Here is a 21,414-nt window from a genome sequence, read left to right as displayed (position 1 = left end):
ATGGCTGGACATACAAGTCTTATAATTTCTTGAGATGCTAAAGCGTGACGGCAGAATGGAGCATTCGGTAGAAAGATGGTGGCAGGAGTTAATTATTTTAATTACATCTTATTCAGAAGTTCCATTTCTCAAACTCCACTTCCCAGTGATTAGATTTTATTATGCCTTTGTGGAAAGGTCAAAAAGCTCACACCAGCAAATAACTGCTCAGTGTGTAAATGTCTATCCATAGTCATCTTCTCTTCTAAACTTGTAAGTTTAATTCCTTGCATGTAATGAGACTTGTCTCACAGTTTTTACATCATTTTATCTATTTTTATCTTTTTCTCATATTTCTGATTTCATCCTGAAATGCAAGTCTCCTCCTTGAATATAGCATTCTACATGCAGCATTATGTGTATAGGCACAATCACTTTTCAGCTTAGTACCCTATTTTGTACATCCGAGATCACAGATGTGTCCTGGACTTTTGCTTTCTTGCCCGTGGAGCTCCTCTGAGTGGTCACTTAGAAGCGATTACCACAGTTACTAAATAATTCCCTGTGTGACTGCTTACCAAGACAGTCTCCTGTTCCCAAACCATAACCTGCAATTCTGCTCTGTGCGCATTTTTTTCTGTTTACTTTTATTAAAATGCATCATGTTCATTGTGACAACCTAATTAAGCCATTCAGCTTGCACAGCACAGGTAACCTTCTTCTTTATTTACTACCCTGCCAATTTCTTTGTCATCTGCACACATTATTAGCACAGATGCTATATCAGTGTCTGGAATGATTGCTCATCAGATGGAACCACTCTCTAGCAAACCCACCAAAAAGGGCAGATATTTTTATACATTTCTAATAATAACTCCATTTTGGATCTATATGTGACCCAGGTTTCAATCATTTCCTCATTAATACCATGTCATACAAGCTTTTTAATTAAATCATCTGCAGTTCTAAACTGATATTGCAAGCTCAGATAAAACCTTGTCTTCTGGGAAATAAGCTTTCCCATAAACGCTGTGTAGGTGGGGACTGATGGGGATAGATACTACCTTATTGCATCTTCCTCCTTCACTCAGTGCTAGGGAAGTCCAGGAGGACTGTCCAGGCTCAGAAACAGACCAGGAGTTTCCCACATTAGTCCCTGCATGTCACAACATTGCCCTGGCTGTAGGGAGCAATCTGAGAAAAAATGAGTCCAGAGGGTTTGCAGTACCTCGTTCCTCAATAGGCCTGCTTCAGCAGTATTCAAAAGCAAACAACGTCTTCCATTAATTTACAAGGATTTATTTCTGTGCTCTAAGTTAGATACCAGTTTAAAATGTGGTTAGAAGTTTTGTATGTGTGTACACACCACATTTTTTTGTCTAAATGGTGAAAACAGATAAATGCTCTGGCCACAGAGCCGGGCCTAAACATGCAGCAACGACAGAGTAGTCCTTGTCCAGAGGGGCTGACATTGCCCTAGAGACTAGGTATCCATCCTTTTCCAGTCCTGTCAGCTATGTGTGAAATCTCCCATTAGTAATCTTGCACTCTAATGCATCGAGGCCATTACATGTGAAACAATCAAACAACATGCAAGACACCAGCTCTGTTTAATATGAACACAAGGGGCCTGGTCTTCCACAGTGCCAAACCTGCTCTGGCCAGTTCTGAAAGCCTTCGAGGTACATCATTTCCAGTGTCAACTCAGGACTTCCAGCATTTCTGAAGAACTGTTTGAATCCTGCCAGGTGGGTTTCAATAAATAGCTAGCAGTATATTAATAAAATCACCCTGACAGTGTGAAAGTTTTGGCACAGGGTGAGCAAAAAAGAGCCAAATATGCACCTCAGGTAAATGGCAATATTCCCATTATATATAGTTATGCCAATTTATACTATTTCCTGAATTTATGCATTTTCCATTGGACTTTAAAAGAGGCCCATGGTTTAGGCATACTTATATTCACACTTTTCAAAAGACTTTATTTAACTTCATAAGAGTATCTTTTCCTGTTTCCATTGCACGTCTGAGTAAACTGCAGCCAAAGCAGGAAATGCCTACATCCACAGCGAGGACGGGTGCAAATCAACATTGTCCAAACAGATTCTGACAAATAATAGTCTTGCAGCCTTCTTGTAATTATTGTTTTTTTACCTATGACTCATCCCACTTATCTTCCCTGTATTTTTTGCCTATTCACTTTTGAGGAGAGCTATTACGCACTGAACCTTGTCCTTTTTTTTTTTTTTTAAGTCATTCATATCCTGGCTACAAACCTGACTCCTGTTTCTTCACGCACCTTAAACCATCCTGATTTGCAAGCTAGCCATGCTTAACCTTCTCCTTACATTTCATTTTCTCTGGTCTCTTTCACTCCCCTTCCTCCTAGGCAAATACTTCCAAAAGACCAGATCCAAAATGCATGCTGGAATCCTGAGTTTTATATCTTTTCTTTCTTTTTCATTTCTTTATTTTCTTTTAATTTAAAAAAAAAAAAAAATTCTTTTTTGTGGTTGGTTTTGGATTGTTTTTATACACTTAGTTATGATGATTTCTGGCCAAACCAAAGGAACTTCAGTAAATATTTTAAAAGCATTTCCAACAGTCCTGTTAGAGGCTTCTAACATTTTTTCTTCAAACTTTCCCTGCATTTGTCAGCCTGAAGTTAAATTTCTATTCTGACTTAAATGGACAGTGTACACCAAGTGCCTGCCAAGAAAACCTATAGATGTATCTACCCCAAACACTGCAGAGTCATACGAAGATATCAAAGCCAGTCTAGTCTGGCTGCTGGCAGCAGCAGCAGAAGGAATGCCTGTGAAGCAGTTGCTCCATTTAGCCCTGGAAGAGATTCCACAGTGCACTGCACACAGTGGCATGCACACATATACCCTTTAGCTGCTTTCAAGTCCATTACTGTGATTTCCAAGAGCTTTCAAGCAAATTTGGGGAATAGTGGCCCAAAATAGAGTTTAAGTGGCCACTCATAGTATTTTTTCATATAAAAATTAAGTGAACAGAGTTACTTTGTCATTGAAATAGTCAGAAGGCAGAAGGCCTGTCATCTTTATAGAAACAACCCGTCTGAAGTAACTGATCACTGTCTTCTTCTTGGCCAAGTTGTAAATGGTTATACATGTAAAATGCCTAATAGCCACAGTGTGAGGCAAATCTTAATAATAAAAAAAAATATAAATATTTGGCTTAAAGTCTTGAATGTCAAGAGCTTTTCCTGAGATCCATGTCTTACTAAATGCAGTCAAACTTTGTAGATGAATTGGGAAACGACTCAGTGGAACGAATAGGGGTGTCTTTAAGCAATGCCAGAGAAGGGAAATCAGAAAATTTATGCTATCCTTTACCTCCAACTCGGAGCCCCAATTAGGTGACCTAAGCTACTAGGACATTTATCAAAGGTAACTGCCAAGTGATCTTTTAAAGCACACACCTGTCCAGTTAAATAAAGGAACCTTTCATGCTGCGGCTAATATGGCTCTGCGATGTAGCTAGACAGAGATACTGATACCTTTAAAATTGTGCTGTTCTCTTGCTCCTTTAATGTATTTTTACACTGACCGCTCACACAGCAGAGGTGGCACTGGCAGAAACCTCAAAGCCAGTAGAATCTGCTCCAAGGGCTAATGAGGCTGGTGGAGAATCCAGGCTTTGGATGAAATTCTAGAAATGCAACACAATGAAACGTATAATGTGAGGGATTTGGTGGGTAAGGGAAATGTGATCCATGATTAATCTGACCTTCCTTTACCTTGTTGAATCAAGCTCCTTATTTGGCGCGGGCTATAATCAGTTCTGCCATCTGTGGCTCTTTGTTAAACCATCGCTGTTTATGTTTAGTCAGCTGTGAAAAGGGACTGAGAGAATAGTTTCTCCAGTGCAAGGTGTTAATGTCATTCTCCCACCCACATCCACTTAAAAAGAGAACAGAATTTCCTGTTAGAGGCTCTTCAACTTAAAGGTGAACGATCTGAATCACAGCTCCACACACAGTAGATGTAATTTCTTTTGCCTGGCTTACTTGAGGACAACCAAACTCAAATATCACTGCTATCTTCTTTCCTTCTTTCCTTCTTTTCCTTTTTATTCAAGTTTAAAAGTCATATGGAGTTTTTATTTTAAGATTGAAGCAAGAGGCTGATTTATGTTAAAACATTTTGCTACGTTACCTTCATCTGATACAGCTAGGAAAACTCAGATACAGATGCAGTCATTCTAGCAAAATGCACGCCTTTTATCTACATATCTTGGTTTGGAGAGCTGATTTAAATGTATTAAAACAGAACCCTTTCTATGGCACAAGGAACACCTCCAGCTACAGGGTTTGCCTTTTTAATTTCATAGGTGTGTCCTTTCAGGTATAGACTAAGTTCTAGTAGCCATTAAGGCATAATGATAAAATAAACCCTAAATGGTGAATAAATCCTGAATATGCAGGCTTTTTGGGTAGGATGTCACTGTAAGCATTAATTAAATGCTATAAAAAAAAAATAATTTTACAGTGTTTCCATAGACAGCTAAAAAGGGGAAAGCAATGATATAGACAGAAAAAAAGCAAAAGTTTAGAAGGTCCAAGTTTCAACTACTATAAATGCCATAATTCCACGGACTGCAGGGGATTCATAGCAATGTACATTTGTTGAAAAGCTGGCCCCACTTTAAAATGACAGAATTCATTCAATGGCGACATCATGAGAGCCAAGATGCAGCAGTGTACAGGATGAGTCAACAGAGAGATCTTTTTTGCCCCTCTCTTTCTGAACTACCTTAAATTCCACCATTGCCCCCAAAAGAGGATTATTTTCTTGCCTTTTTTTTTTTTTTTTTTTTTTTTTCCTTTCATTAATACCCTTCAGGAAAGAAATCTCTCTTGGCTTACCCTAAAATGCTTGAGCAAGGCTACCCCTCATTACAAAGTTCAGTGCTGACCTCACTGGGGTACAGTGTAGTAAAAACTGTATTTGACACTACGGGGACTTTAGAGCAGGATAGCAATGCATATTTTTTCCCCTGCTTTAAAAACACATCTTTTTGGTCGTGAAGAAACACCAGTCTCTGTCCCAGCTGAGAGCAAATCCCATAGCAAATGGGACCATTTGTTATGGCTCATGGAAAAGTATATCACTTCCTAATGTGGGAAAAAAGTAATAAAAAGATGGATGAATGCCCATCCGTTTCTCTATTTGCTCAGAAATCTAGATTAGAATGTTTTAAAAGATAAACTATTAATTGGTGCATTTCTCAGTAATTTATAAAGAAGGTTAAATGCATGATAAAATGTGTCAGAGGAAGGGATTTTCTTTTTGTTTTTTTAACCTTTAAGCTACCAGGAAGGCTAATTCTCTCATAACTTTGCTCGAGGAGTCATTGGAGACCTCACATGCTCGCTTTGAACTTTTCTGCCCTGAAGAAACAGAGAGAGAGAAATTTTCTCCTGAGTGTTTTTCAGTACTTGAGCTAAAATCAAAACCAAACAGTGTGAATAAAACTCACCTTCCTCTCATTACTCAGGATTTATTTGCATAGATTTTTCTGATGTCATTATTCTCACCTGATCTCCTTTGTCTTTGCCTGGAGACTGCGAGGAATTGCCCAGAAAAGGGTGATCTGAGATAAATTTCTACCACAACACAAATGGGAAACTTCCCTCTCTTACTTTTCAGAGATATATACATCATCTGATCTTTATAATTAAAGAGAAGGAAAAAGACCATAAACTTAACCTTCCCCTCCTCCTTTCATAATCCATTATTAGTAACAGTACCATTTTCTGTAGGGTTCTCACATGTGTCCTTCATTATTCCAAAAGAATAGGATAAGATTAGCTTGATCTGTCAGTGACATTTTTCCCTGACCTTGAAAAAAAATGCTGCCTTTTAATCCTCCCCATAGAAAAAAATGCTGAATGAGTTTCTGAAAGGTGGGTGAAATAGCTGCCATGGCCTCAAGGCAGCAACAACACAAACGCTAACAAGTTATTCTGGTTTTACATGTCTATTCACCTTTATAGAGATTCTACCACCTCTGCTTCTCAGGCTACATGTGTTAATGCTCGGGAAGTTCTTTTGGGCCCTATAAACAGTCCCATAATACACTTGAATGTAAACTGAAATAGTTTCCTCTAATTCTCTGTTGCCTATTTAATAAGCATATTCTTGCTCTGCACAACATTTACGTAGCGCCCAGTCTTGCCACCCATACACATTCTCCCATTTTATAACCCTCTTTTTTTAATTTAGCACAATAGCTTGGATTGTGACAATTGCTTATTCAGGTTCGGGGAAAGTAAAAAATGCAAAATCTCCTTCTGCAAGGCCAGCCCACATCTTGAATCCATCTGTTGGCGTGTGTAGGAAAAGTGGAGCTGATGCCCCCGCCACGAGAAAAGTAAGTCAGGAAAGGGTTAGGATAGCGATAGGGAGGGCAAGGAGCGACTGAATCTACAGCCTTGTTCTTTGAAATGGCTGGAAGGAGGCAAAGCACAAGGAAAAGATGCTACGTGTCATTGTGACCCACTGTGTAGAAGGTTTTCCTTCTACAGGAAGACCAGCACCAGCCACGACCCTGAGAGCCCAGCACGGCCACAGATGTGGCAGTGCTGCTGCCGCCAGCAGCTACAGAACAATCCAACTCTAAGCGACTTCAGCATCACGATCAGTGCGATGAGGTCCTTCATTTTTAATGGGGACATGCTGCTACAGTTTAGGGAATAAATATGCAGACGTCAAGGCCCCGTAGGAAGAACACAGGAGCAGAAAGTAGAATATTAGCAGCAAGAGGGGGAAAGGAGGAAGAAGACAAGCTGGAAGATGGCTAGGAAGTGACAAGTAAACAACAGAGCTCACACCGTGCCAGACTGGCGGCAGATCCGAGCTGCTGCTGCACACCTGCAAGCACAGGCTGGGAAGGGACGCCTCGGAAGTTTAACCAGACGCTATATTCGGACAGGCAGCTGCGGCCATGCCGAACCCAAACGTCTCAGCAGGAACCCACCTGTTCACGATCCTGCACTAGATTTTAGCCTGGGAAGGGGCAGGCTGCAGTTAGGACTGCTGAGCCTGGTCCCGGTCTCTCTTGCACAGAGCACACCAACAGCTACGGGTGAGGAGTCGGCAGTGTGAGAGAGGTGGCCGTTCCCAGCCCAAGTTTCACAGACACAGGAATGAAAAATACCAGGCAAAAGAACAGGCTTCACGTTAACAGAGCCACTGGAATTCAAGCCTGAAACATTTCAGGGCTTTTTTTCTTTTCTATTTATATAAAATTTATAATACAAATACAAGTGTATTTTTGTACGCGGTGCTTCTCGGCTCTATTTATAATTCGACCATCATTTTCAAACTGCCTGATTAATACTAGGCCATTAAAATCATGCTCAAATTTCTAAACAAACATTCTCCTTTTCTTATTGTTGTTGGAAGCGTTGAACTCCTGCCTTTCCCTAGGATGGTTTTGCCTTTTAGCAGACTCTTAGGGCGAGGTAAAACAAATACTTTGCCATCACGTAAGAATCTCAGAAATGAGGCCTCTGAGGATATCCTGGTTTTGGCAGAGGCGCTGCTTTTGCCCCACCTCCCTTGCTCCGCAGAGCTGGTGTGTGAATGCAGAGTGACAGGGCCGCCCAAAAGTTGGGATGAAAGGGGGTCAGGGGGTCATCTGCCCCAGTCCCTGCCCAAAACCCTCATACCCCTCCGGCTGCTGCTGCTGGGGCTCACTCCAGCCCCAGGGCAGGGCCTTGCTCCGGCCTGTGCTGGGGATGGGGAGGGTGAATGCATTATTAATGCAGAAAGCATTCAGATTCGGGGGGTGCGAGGCACCAGCTCCTATGAATCATCTTATGACTACAGTATAAATTATTCAGTAACTATACGTCCTTCTTACAAAGGAAATGAGAGTTTTTGGCTTGACCGAGCTGACGGATTCCTAATGAGACGGGAAAAAAAATTAAACCCTAAATTCGTAAATGTAAACAAAAATGGAAATACAAATGCAAATACTTTAAAACACCTTGTTGACAAGACTTGCTCACATGTCACATTCTACTTTATTGGTAACTTTGTGTGCAGACATTTTAGGAAAAAAAAAAAAAAAGCTAATTTCTTACAATGTACGCTCATGCATGTCTAGTTTTACTTTGGTAAGTCCATTTATTGAACTATTTTCTTCATTTAATTGCTTTTTTGGTAGAATGAAATCTCATACATTCCCTAATGTGCTATTTTTATTTTAAAAAAATAAATTTTGAGATTAAACGTGTGCTCTTATGAAGCCTAGGGTCATTTCACCATCAATTGTAAAAAAGCCAACACTCCACCCCAAAATCTTCATAAACTGCAGGAAAGTCTGTAGTGAAAATGTGGAACCCACTGGACTTTACTTTTCTTTTACTTTTTTCTTTTTTTTTTCTTTTTTTACTTTTTTTTCTTTTACTTTTTTTACTTTTACTTTTTTTTTACTTTTTGCTTTTCTGGTTTAAGCTCCCCCTGTTTCAGACCTGTAGAGGCTTGTGCTTTAAAAGACAAGGGCAGTTAGGGTACAGCAAGTGAGGCATTTTGGAACTTGGGATTGAAACTTGCTTTTCTTTTCAAACCTTACACAAAGTACAGGAGGGAAAAAATACAAACTCCCCAAACATGTTCTTTCTAATTTACTTTGTTAACTACAGTCTCTCCCACTCATCGGTGTACTTCAGCAAGGAAATTGTTCTGCCAGATACAAATAAAATGTACTGAAAGTACTTAACTGATCTGTTGATGGGTCATGTAAACACACTCCTTAAAAGGTACTAATTTTAGTGATAATTACAAGCATTTTACCTGACTACTCTTTTTGTTAACAGTATTTCTCAAGCATTAGCAACTCATTTTAGGAATAATACAGTCGTGCCATGAGGTACCTATGTTCGCTGCAAAAAAACAAGTGCAAAAGTCAATTTAGAGAGGAAATAGCAAATTAGGCAACACCTGCGAGGTGACCTTTTCTCTCCTGGTCATTCATGGGAGCATCTCTAGGCAGTACATTAACCTGCTACCTATCCACCGCTTTGCAAAAAATATCTGAAATCTGCTTTGGACATTTTTCTGCAGAAAGAAATTAGGGGTGAATCCTTTGACTACTGTAAATGGGAAGAACTGCATTGGCTTTAATGGAGCTCTGCTGTACTGTGTGATGTCTGGACATCCTCCCTTCATTTTGGGGCATTTCAGATGCAGAGGAAAATGGAGGGGTGTACTCCTGTAGCTGGAGAAGAGGGTCTGGAGTGTTATTTGGGTATCTGTTCTCTTTGCTGCCTCTGAGCAGTCACTTCAGATTGAAGCAAGTTAGGAAAAACAAAACAAAACAAAACAAAACAAAACAAAAAAACGCTTTGGTTTAATTACATTTCTTAGGAATGTGATTTTTAATATATACCATAAATCTTTGTTCCTTACCCAAACACAGGTTATTTTGCTCTCTCGTTGACGGGAAGGCATACCACTGCAACTACCTCTACACAGCAGAGGTTTCACATAAAATGCCATCTAAAAATGAAACTAAATCTGTAATCATCCTCATATACGCAAGCCCGTCGTTCACCTTTCCCTCAGCTTACCTTTGCGGGATGAGGAGGGCATTACTTCGCGTGAGAGGGATGTTGTGTGCTGGCAGGCACCCACTCGGGTTTGCAGTTGCTGTTCCCAGGTGCACAGAGAGCAGGCACCTGCAGGGACCTCGTGCCGACTGACAGAGGGGCACGCGTGCTGTGGCACAGCTTTCCACGCTGGTGACCCAGGCCTTCAGGAAACTTGCCCTTTCTGATTCACTCCAGCACATCCACCAAGCTGGAGGGTTCATGCCGCTATTTAATCCTCCTTGAGAGCATCCTGGTGGAAACACTTCTTTCTGCAAGGCAAATGTTTATGCGCACAACTCCAACTCCACATGTGCTCTTTGCTGTGTTCGGCAACAAAATGGTACGATCAGCTCTACAAACATACAGGCTGGAGTGTCTAGCTATATTTCAAGCTTTTTTTTTTTTTTTTTTGGCCTTTAAATAAAGTCAGCTGATGACAGTGTGAACTTTGTTTTAGAAAGAAAAAGGGGAAATTGCTTTTCTGCAATTCTGTCACTACACCATCTTCTGAGAAGAAAGAGAGAGAAAGAGAGAGAGAGAGAGAGAGAGAGAGAGAAAGAAAGAAAGAAAGAAAGAAAGAAAGAAAGAAAGAAAGAAAGAAAGAAAGAAAGAAAGAAAGAAAGAAAGAAAGAAAGAAAGAAAGAAAGAAAGAAAGAAAGAAAGAAAGAAAGAAAGAAAGAAGGAAAGAAAGAAGGAAAAAGAAAGAAAGACTATAACATAAAATTGATTTGCTACCTTAAAAATGAGGGAAAAGCTTCAGAAATGTTTGTTGATCTGTTCCTGGCTACGGATAGATCTGGGATTGAACGCAGATTAATTCCAAGCTTTGAGCCTTGATTACTACTGAAAAGTAAAGAGTACATGGCTGTAAACAGGTGGATGTAAATAAGGGTCTGAGTATATAGCTAAACAATAGGAATCTTGCTATGCAGTGGAACAGCAAAGTCTTTCTTTCTGAACTATGAGGATGCATTAAAGGGTTGTTGGCACATTGGTCCCACTGATTTCAACTGGACTCTGTGAGGGTAAAGGCTAATGTGTTAGGTCCAAGGTGTGTGCTTTTAAATGAAGCCCAGATGCGTGTTATGTTCGTTGACAATACATACACATAAATAGTCATTTCTGGTTGTGAACGCTCAAATAATATGGGAAAGATAAGTAATTTCATGGCTCTATTTTTGTTGGTAAATCTGATAATTACTTTGCTGTTTTACAGCAATTTTTAGATCTGTAAAATAAGCTAGTAAGCAAAGTAGGCATACACCCTCCCAGGAAGATTCAGACAATCTGTGTTGTTGCAAGCAACCAGGAAGCTTCCACTGCTGCCCATCCTCACGGAAGGCAAGCTGTTTAGATTCTCGAGGCACTGAGCAAAGGGACGAAATAAAAAGTAATTATAGTCTGTTTAGTGACCACACTCCAGTTGCACATGTTTGCATGGTTGTAGCTTGCAGATAAATCTTTCTATCTGGGCTACTCATTACTAATACAACCGTAAATATAAACAGTGACGGGTGCAAATGTATACTGTTACTGAAATTGCAGGATATCTGAAAATCTTGCAGCTGCTCTCACTCCCAGCTAAGTCCAAGTTCAGCTTGAGGGACGGGATTTGTAAAACTGAGAGTCTTGCAGAACTGAGACCTAAAAAAAACCCAGCCTCTTCTCTGTCTTGAGAGTTTCAGAGCAATCAGCTTGAACGATAATATACTCCTACCCTCATCTTGAAGCCGATTCTATGAACACTTAGCAGTGAAATTAGATGCCATTTTATTTGATATGTTTCTAACGTCACAGCATCCCTTTGTTACAAACAGTCTTTGCATTGCGTATTGTTGTAAGTATTTTTACCTAGCATGATTTCAGCACCTGGCCCCTTCAAGTTCCAATGGGTAAACAAATGACTGAAGGCACAGATATACCACAGTAAGGATGTAAAGACACTGTCTCTGTTCTTACTACAGAGGTCTAAACTTAATTTCTTTTAACACGTAAGAATGGAGAAAACTGCAATTAATGTTACAGTAAAACAAGGAGAAAAAATATTCATTAGTTTTTGATCTTCCATCTAACCTTTCTTTCAGAAGCATTTTATTTCTGATAATGTATACAACGGCTATTTTCAATTCAAAGTTTTTCTTAAAGAAAAACAATGACAAAAACACAGCAAGTTTAATCACTATATACTCAAACGTACTTTCAGTTCCACTTTTGGTATTTTTATGAAAATTCTGGGCTTACCTTGCATATCTCAGTTATGTTTCTTCAGTCTTTCATGGTTGAAAGAGTGAGAGATATTTATTTAAGTTACAATTAGATGGTTACTGCCATCTAAAAGAAAGAGAAAAAAAAGGCTGAAGAGCTAATTCTATTCTAATGATAAGTATAGAAATAATTTTATAAAGAAGAATTTTTTGTAAGTGGTTCAAAATATTTCAAGTGGACTCACTTGTATCCTTCATTACAAAATATTTATTTAATTGAAATGAAAAGTTTAACATCTTGACAATAGTAAACTGATAAGAGAACTTGGTACAGAAGATACAAAACAATGTAGCCTGTTTTGTCTTCTTAACATTTCCCCTCCACATCAAGAAAAAAAAAAAAAAGTACCCTACCCAAGCCAACAGAGGAATCATAAGCAACTGAAGCTTGTGAAAATATTGCCAGTCACAAATTTAGCATGACATAATGCAGAGGAAGCTACAGTTCGAAGCCAAAGCTGTCACGTCTGATTTTGGAAGTCTCAAAATGTGTAGTTAAACTTAGCCACATCAGGCAGATATTCAAGGAGGATGTCTAAGGGGCATACAGGAACTACCTCATTCTGCTGTCTTTCCTAACTGTTGTTTCTAACACCAACATTAAAAGAGATGCTGAAATCAGTGAGAACAAGTCAGCACTAGGGAACTCAGAGACAAACAGAGAATGGAAATAGATTTGGTACCTGAACATCTGCATTTAAATACCCAGTTTTTAAATACAGCTGGACAGAGCATGAAATTAGGAAGCATGCTTTGAATTTTTAAATAGTCACTAATACTGCATTTCAAAGACAGTAATGCTGTCTTTAAAACATTTACTAGACTGTATTTTAAATTTAATCACAAAAATGAGCTGAGTTTCTTTCTCCCTCTCATGCATTTTTATTCATGCCTGTATAGAGCACTGGGTCCTGTGAAAAGAGGCTGTAACTGTATGAAGTCAGCTACAATCATATGAAAATTAAGACTGAAAAGCAGGTCTGACTCATTAGCCTTGGAGTAGTGTGGTTTACTGCTAGAGAGAAGGGTTTTGATATTATATTTTTCTTTAGATGTCCTTTCTTGGTTCAAAAGTCCTTGAGAAGACTTTTTTTTGGAAAAAAATGCCTCAGGAAAAAAAAAAAAAGTTTGCTTTATACAAAGCTATTTGTATTAAAAATATAAAGACAGCCACTTTTCAAGGACCTGTAGAAATACTGTGTGTGCAAATTCAGAAGGCAGAATAAAATTCTCTGTTGTCGGATATGGAGCTTTAATGGAAATTTGTGTTAAATACACTGAAGGTCAAACAGTCAGCCAACCAGAAATTCCACTTCTCGGAAGTCTGTGTTTGAAGATTTTAAGGGTAGAAAATGCCTTTGCCATAGTTTACTCTGAGCATAATACGGGCCATAGGTCTTCTCAGTGCCTTTTGAAACTCAGCAGCTGCGCTTGAGTTAAGATCCCAGTTAAAGAGGATGCACACCAGTTGTTTCATTGGTTAACTTTACCTTCAGAAACGTCGTTTGCTGCTTTGTCTTTAACTTCCAGCTACGGATTCTCCCTACATCGGTGGGATAGATTGAAGAGTCCTCTCAGCAATTTTTCCGCATTCTGGCTCTTCTAGATGGCAAAGTTACTTCACTGATAAGTTAAACAGATTGCTATCTTCAAGAAATAAGCCATTTTCCAGTCCTTTAGTCATTATCAGTGCTCTTGTCTGTAGTCTCTCCAATTATCATCACCTTTCTTGCAGTGCAGATAGTCGAATGGGACGACTTTAGTAGCAGTCACACCGGTGCCAAACCCAGAGACAGCGTAACCCTGCTCTCCCTCCTTGCATTTCCCTTGTTATTGGGTACCCAATGACCAAGCACAGCAGCTCTTTTGGCTGTAGCAGCACACGAGGCGCTCCCATTCAGTTAGTTTTCTGCCAGCATGAGCATCACTTGCATCAGTTTCTTCAGGATCCTCCACCTCTCTGTTCATTGTCCCTAAAAGCAGCAGTTTGCATCTAGAAATGATGCAGCACACCTTGCATGCTTAAGTAGCTATAGAGATTGTATAGAAAAAAAATTAAAAAAAATAAAAAACACATTTTAGACTTCTTGAACCCTGAATTTTGCATTTGGCAAGGGAAGTGATCCATGCATCTTACATTTCACAACAGTGAATCATGCTTCATATCCTGAGTAATCCCACTGGATTAAGAGGAATCTTTAAAAGTGTAAAATATTGTAACATCTAATGTCAACAGAAACAGGGAACCGTCGCTGACTTCATCTAGAAGAGTTTTAGTTTGACTCAGGAGCGCACTTCTGAGATGCATCTCCTGACTGCCCCCCACTTACTTTACTTGGGCACACACGGCAGAGCAGTTTCTGAGCAGGGGAACTTGTTTTCCTCTGGGTGAAACGAGACCAGCCGAGGCACCTCAGGAGCATGCCCAAGGCGCTGTGGCTGACGATGCTCTCTCAGGCAGTGTGCGGGGCCGGGAGGTGCACCTGGAGGGACGAACGGGCCTGCAGAGTACCCGAACAGCTCAGGGGGATGGCGCCTGGCCAGCATCCCTCAGAGCCCTAACGCCACCTCTGTGTAAGGCTGGCTTCCCTGCGGGAGACCTGATCCTGATAATTCTTGCAGTTTTTCACTCTCTGCAGCCAGCTCCTGCTTAGAACTGCTTTCTCTTCGAAAAACCTTTCATGGGAAGAAAAAAGGCTTGAAATCATAAGCTGTCCCACCTCCCACACATTAATTCGGCACAGCTGGGGACATGCAACACTGCATGGATGAGGGAGGGCAAGGGAAGAGACGATCACCTCTCTGTTCTGTCTGCCCCAGACTGGCAGGAGGCCAAGATGTCTCTGAGAGTAAATTAGAGCAACATAAAAAATATCTGTTCCATCTGAGGATCCTAAGGGACCCATATAGCTAGCTCAGCCCATCGTGTCAGCCCACTAAATAGATCAGAGGAGCGCAGAGTACTTGCATCAAAGTTTCTGATTTATTTCACCTTAAGTAATAACAATTATACATGTCCCACATACTAAACAATATGCCCCGCGCACTAAGGAAGAACGTTTCCCTAACCCATTTAGCAATTGTGCCTTGGAAGAGTCACTGAATATGTTCTTATTATCTTCTATATGGAAGAAAAAATACACTTGGCTTAGCACTTAAACAACATGCAGCACGCCTGAGCAGCAGAAGGTGCACACTGATCGTATGATGGCAATGGGCAAGGGACTATGAATAGTGCATCTCGGTTTGAGGCTGTGGCAGAGCAATAGCATCAGAATCGCTGTCAGAAATGACTAGATTCCTATCAGGCTACATCTAATTCCTGTCCGAAAAATTTAGATCTCCACATCTCAAACAGGTGGATGAAAAAGTATCAGAAGAAAGTGCAGGTGTTACAAGCCACGTGAAGCAAACTATGGACGGAAAAAGGGTGGGAAGAAAGGATGGGACCATGCTTTCTCTGAAGAATCAAAACAACATTTTGACACTTTCGACTTCCCCAAACTTTCAGACTTTTCAGACTTCAGGTCTCCCACTTTGCTCTTTGGTTTCCTTTCCTCTTCGGGCTGGAGAAATGTAGGGATTACAGAACACTTTTGCTCGTGTCCGAGAGCATTTGGCCTGACAAATAATGTTGTTCCACTCAAGAGGCCTGCTTGCGTAAGTGCTCGTCAATTAAGCAAAAGCTTTCAGTCTGGTCCAAAGATAACAATTAAGTAATATGTGAGGAAAAAAATACCAACGACAGTCTCAATTCCTGAAAATATCTTAGTCAATCAGAGTTTCCTTTTAAAATTGAAACTCTTGGTGTGAACAAACAGTTCAATGAGAAACCCTTTGATGCTGCGGAGCAGTTGCTCACATGACCAACTCGTTAGGAGTTTGGGAGTTCATTTTTCAGATAAACTCGAGAGCGTTTATCTGAAAGATATCAGATACTGTACTGCAAAGGGGCTCACAAAATGGGAATCAAAGCCTGCCACTGCTGATGTGCTAAATTATTGTTGTTGTTATTGTTATTAATGTGCTAGGAGCCTTTGGTTGCCCAAGGCAGGCCGTCTGACGGGACAACTCATAACAAGAAAGCTCTCACAGGCGTTAGGAGCCCGGTGCCTGACGTGCCACCTCTCAGTTTGGAGAATATCCGTGCATTACAACACAGGAGCTACGTGTGGCAGCTGTACCCAAACAGTCGAAGCACCTACCCGAGGCGAAGCTCCGGGTTAGTTTTCACTGCTGTATCAGAGGTTTTTATACCGATTCTCTTAGAAATGTCACGAGTTCACTTTTTTTATTATTTTTTTTTTTATAGTTTAAAACAGGAGCAAATGACTGGTCTGTATTTCTGGCACTTTTGTGAGGAGATTTTTATTACCGATGCCTACACAGGAGTGGAAGCGCTTATTTATTTTGAATATCTGGCTCACCGAAGGGGACTTGGTGCCATTTGTGCAGTCAGGGGACGGAAAACCACGGTGTGGGGGCAAAGACAGAAAGAGTTAAACCCACAGCAGGAGGCACTGGCAGCCCAGCACAGCCCAGCCCTGCCTTTACTCGCCGATAACGCGGGACGTTGCCCGTGGGCCCCAGCCCCTGCCTGTGTCCGCCCCGTTAAGGCACCGAGGGGCCCGGGGGCACCCCCGCGGCCCTCGGGGCCCGTTTTTGCGTGCGCAGCTACTCGGCGCCGGGCGGTAGGGCGGTGACGTCAGCGTGTTGTTGGGTCTCGGCGCGGGGTGGCCGGGCAGGCCGAAGGGAGCCCACGTGACCCGCCCGGCGGAAAGGAGCCGGCGGGGGGAGGGGAGGGGATGAGGGGGGGGGCAGCGGGCGGGCCGTGCCCCAGCCCCCGCTGCGTGCGCGTAAATAAATAAAATACAGGCATAAATAAATGGATTTGTGCAGAAATAGATGTATATACACACCTTATATGTGCATATATAGGTATATGGGGGGGGGGGTGTACGTGGGCTAACGGCCGCCGGTTGGCGGTTAACGGGCGGCCGCTGTGTGTGTGTGTGTGTGTGAGGGGGGAGGGGAGCGGGTGGGGGAGGGGGCAGCCCGTTTAACTCCAATTCCCTTCAATTCGATTCGATTCAATTCAAATTTAGTTATTTATGGTGGGGGGGAGGGGCGGGGGCTGCCGGCGGGGACACCACACGCACACAGGGACACGGCCACAGGCGGTGCCTGCCCCCTGCTCCCCCCCCCCCCCCCAGCCGCCATTCCGCCCCCAAAGTTTCCTCGCCCCCCTGCCCGCCCGCCGGGGCTCCCTCGTGTGCCGGCCGTGTGCGCCGGGCGGGAGGAGGAGGAGGAGGAGGAGGAGGCGGCAGTGGTGGTGGTGGTGGTGGAGGAAGGGGGGGGGCAGCAGGCTGCCGGCAGCCCGGCCGGGACCCGCGAGCTGCACCATGCGCGGCAAGTGAGGGCAGAGCCGCCCGGCCCCTGCCCGCAGCGCCAGGTGAGTCCCTGCCCGCGGCGCCCCGGCTCGGGGAGGGGACACCCGCCCCCCCCCCCATATCCCCATCCCATCCCCTTCCTCCTCCTCCTCCTCCTCCTCCTCCTCTCCCCGGGGCCCGCCGCGCCCCTCGGCCGTGCGGCGGCTCCGCGCCCCCCCCGCAGCCCTCAGCCAAGTTTGGGGCGCGCTCCTCGCTTCGTTATTTCCATCATTCGTATTTATTTTCATTTATTCCTGGCTTTTATTGCGGCAAAACGTGCGGGGGCTGCGCTGCGGCTCAGCCTGCCCCCCCCTCATACCCCCCTACCCCCCCCACCGTCTCCCCGCCGCCCAGACACCGGCCCCGGCCGTGTGCTCTGCCCCCCCCCCACCCCCCTTCCCCGTCCCGTCCCGTCCCGTCCCGGCTGGGGGCAGGCGGGCGAAGCGCCGAGAGGGAGGAAAAACGCGAGGCTGCCGCTGCCGGCCGCTGGGGGAGGGGAGCCCATTCATCGCCAGGGCGCGGAGCGGCGGCAGGCAGCGAGCGCAGCCCGGCTCCGGCACCGCCAAGTTTACTTCCAAGTAGGTAAAACCCGGCGCTCACACACACACACACTGCACACACACACACACACCCGGCCCCGGGCTCCCCCGGCAGCGGTGCGGGGAGGCCGGGGGGGCACGGACCTGTTGCACGCCTGCCAAGTGCGGAGGGGACGGGGAGCAGGGAGCGGGGAGCAGGGAGCGGGGGCAGCGCGGCTGGAGCTGTGGCTGGGGGCACCTCTCCGCCCTGTGCCCCCTCCACGCCACCCCCCGGGACAGCCCCAGTGCTGCGGGGCTGAGTGCGGGGAGCGCGGTGCACGGGCGGTGACCCCTGACCTGGCTCCCGAGGAGGCGCCCTGCCCGGCGCTGGGAGGGGAGGGAGGAAAAAAAAAACACCAAACACACAACAACAACAAAGCCACACCCTAAAAGTTGGGCTCGGTTATTAATTTCTCCAAGTGGGCGTCCGGCTGCCCTCGCGTCGCCGCCGTAGCGTGTGCCTCCTGCGCTGCGCCACGAGGGTCCGGCCGTGCGAGGCTCAGCGAGGGGCGTGGGGAGGGCGAGCGGCCGTGCTGGTGCGCCTCGTTGCGTGGTGTAGGAGCGGGGACACGTCCCCGGGTAATGCTGCAGGGAGCTCGGGCGCTCCGGTGGGAAGAGCGCCCTGTCAGGGATGGTCGGAGTAAAATGGAGTGCCAGGTTAAAATTTCGGGTCTGATGTTTTAGGTTGGTAGTGTGGAAATGTGTGGTGCTGGAGGGGGCTCTGACTGTAGGTAATGAATACGAGGTCTTTGCTGGTGACCAATGTGTTGCATCTTTCTTCCTTAGCAATCCTTTAACAGCTTGCCCGTGTGGCAAGTGCCAGGTTTAACGTAACACACCTTGCTCACTGTGTGACTGCACGTGCTGGGCTCAGGCCTTTCCTGCCCTGCAGGTAGTGTGCCACCCGACACAGGGACACCCGGCAGGGTTTGAAGTAAATACCTTCCTTCTGCGATAGCTGATACGGTTGGCAGCAGAGTGGGGTTGTCTTGGTGTGTTTTGGTGGTGTTTGTTTATGTTCTTAACAATTACAGATCATAATTGCAAAGCCTCAGTGACGGTTGTAGTAGTAGAAAAGGGAAGCTCTCCCACAGAGGGTTTGGGGAGGGGGTGGGAGGCAAAAAAAGAGTGCTAGAGGGGGAGGATGCTATCACCTTAAAAGTACACTAAACCTTTCTTGGGCTGCATGCGACAACAGTAAAACGTTAGAGATTTGAGCAAACTGCTGTTCCTTGTCTCTGTTTAACACCTTCAGTGACCTAGGGAGCAGCCACGGTTGGTTTTTCACCCTTCAGCATCCTTTTTTGGAAGGAAAGGGGGTTAAGAACTTTGTGCGCATGGGAGCGCTGCCAACTACACAACTGTCCGAGAGTCTCACAGCACGCTCCCTCCTTCCCCCCGCAAATAAGTTGCACCTGAATACATCCTTTGCCCTCCTGCTCTTGATGAAGTAAGACAACTTCAGTGTCCGATGCCTGTCATAGCACAAGCCCATGGTGAGATGCGCTCAGGACTCGGTGGTGTTCTGAATTGGGTTCATCTCGGAGATCAGGCCGGGAAACCTGTCCCAGGGCTATAGCTGGCGTGCTTCGGTGTGCTCTTGCTGTTTTCTGTTGACAGCTTTTAAAGTTCAGTGCTAGAATTCGTGCTGTAGTTTGTTCTGAACTGATGTTGTTTATATTTTAGTAGTGCCAAGGGGCCCCCATTCAAGTCAGGGCCGTGTTGGGAATATCCTAGATGACAGTTGTTATCCTGGAAAAGTTGTAATCGGAGTAAGTGAGAGAGACAGAAAACCGGGAAGGTAAATGGTGGAAAAAACTGGCTCTGGGGAGCAGCAGCTGATCGTGGTGCCCGATCTGCTGGACAACAGCCTAGGACCTCGTCTGGAAGGAGAGAGGAGAGTTGTTCGCACCGGGAGGTGCCATGTGGAGGTAAAGGATCAGATTGCTCCATGCAGCCAGGCTGCGGCCACCTCTCACCTTTGCAATGCGCAGGCCTGACCCTGCCGTCCCTTCACTGCTGCTCCTTGGGTTCGTGGTATTAGTTCATGTTATATGCACCAGCCTGCCTGTAAAAACAGCAAGGTTTTGTAACTCTTGAGGGCAGATTCTTTTTCATAATCTTCATTATGAGGCAAGATGGAAGTAATTTTGTAAACTCCTTTTCAGCTGCTAAATTAAACTCCATTCCCTCTTTCCCTCCCTCCTCTTGCCTATTTTTAGTTAGGAGGAAATAGCTGACCTCTTTACAGCAAGAGCCCAGACCCCCTGGGTGCCATTTATAGGTTTCTACCAAATGGCCTACTTGGACAAGTTGGTTGAAATTAAACAAAAACATTGGAACTGCAGCTCCGCACAGGAATAGCAGCCTTCCTTAAACATGAAATCGGTCATTTTAACAATACTGCAACCAACGTCCAAAGGTGAGAAACAGGTTTTAGGTTATCCTTCTTTTCTTTGGTAGACAGGGAATATCTTATTCATTCATTTATTTGTTTTCTTCTGTGGCAGTCTGACCGTCAATACCGTGGAATTTTGGATAAGAATGGTGTTTTGTTTGGAAAACAACACAAGAAGCCTTTCCAAGTTAGGTAGGACTGGGTGAAAACTAGGTGGAATCAGAAAAGGATGTTTGATTTCATAAGAAAAGGTTATCCTTTCTTACCTGTTTTCTCATATAGGCATCTTATCCTACACAGAGACTAATAAATTACGGCTACTAATATTTGTTAATTACATGGAAATACATAAAATAGATTCTGCAAGCTCGACTGAAAGCACATTGAACTATGGTTATATGACTTTTTGCCTATTAAGGGGCACGGGCATTTTGCGTCACCATTCTTGTGCGTGTTTGTATTTTGTTGAAGTGGTATCGATGACTTCAAGCATTGCGCTCCAGCAGGAAGTGACGGATTTCTTCATTTGTTGCTAAAGGAGAAAAGAGTGTATGGTTATGTGTGCAGCCCGTGTGAGGCCTCGATAACGCCCTGTCCAGCTCCCAGCCACCAAACCCGTTCTTATGTTTGGTTACCGCTATGGCTGTGGTAGGAAGAGAGGCTTGGTCTTAGGCACAGCTGGTGGTTTGACTTCCATTTTTATCATTTTGTTGACTTTATGCAGTAAAAGGGCCATCACAGTGTTTAACCCCATTTCTTGACCTTCTCTGTTCGTCATACAGGCGATCAATATGTGTCTGCTTGTCCTATTGAAATCGGAGAGTGTGCGGAGATTCATTAATTTGTGTAGAGTAGAACTTTATGCCCCAAACCCTACGGTAGCCACGCAGTGTAAAATCACGCCAGTAGTACCGTAGTGTGAAGAAGCAATTATTTCAATTCTTAATAAGCACGTTGCATAGAGACAGTTTGGCTTGGGTGTTGAGCCTTAGTCACTGGTTACGAGAAGTTACGCAGCACACTGAGCACGTGGACAGAGCTGCGCCTCTTGATCCTGAGGTGATAAGGCTTGTGGCTGCTTCTGAGCAAACGAGCAGCGCTAATAATGCACCGTAATTATGTACGTATGCTTATCATG

At 44.1% G+C, this 21,414-nt stretch overlaps 1 protein-coding gene and 1 long non-coding RNA gene across 13 annotated transcripts in view; one reads left to right on the top strand and one right to left on the bottom strand.

The window, feature by feature from the left end:
- LOC140000002 (uncharacterized) overlaps positions 1–9,966 on the bottom strand; it is an 81,800-nt gene extending 71,834 nt beyond the window's left edge. The window contains exon 1 of the long non-coding RNA XR_011805349.1: positions 9,587–9,966. This is a non-coding gene — a long non-coding RNA (uncharacterized lncRNA). The remainder of the gene's footprint in view (positions 1–9,586) is intronic.
- TBL1X (transducin beta like 1 X-linked) overlaps positions 1–21,414 on the top strand; it is a 239,196-nt gene that overhangs the window by 23,754 nt on the left and 194,028 nt on the right. For 4 of the 12 annotated variants that reach the window (XM_038173043.2, XM_072029645.1, XM_038173042.2 and 1 more), the window contains exon 1: positions 17,182–17,323. The exons of 1 other annotated variant lie outside the window; for it this stretch is intronic. The gene's annotated coding sequence lies outside the window, so the exon portion shown is untranslated. Of the gene's footprint in view, positions 1–17,133; positions 17,324–17,656; positions 17,879–21,414 lie in introns of those variants that run through there. 7 more of the 12 variants (XM_038173044.2, XM_038173041.2, XM_072029656.1 and 4 more) reach the window with 5 other exon arrangements.

The sequence above is a fragment of the Anas platyrhynchos genome, chromosome 1, assembly GCF_047663525.1.
Source record: "Anas platyrhynchos isolate ZD024472 breed Pekin duck chromosome 1, IASCAAS_PekinDuck_T2T, whole genome shotgun sequence".
Classification (NCBI taxonomy): domain Eukaryota; kingdom Metazoa; phylum Chordata; class Aves; order Anseriformes; family Anatidae; genus Anas; species Anas platyrhynchos.
The sequence above is the reverse complement of the archived record's forward strand: the minus strand, read 5'-3'. Positions and strand labels throughout refer to the sequence as shown.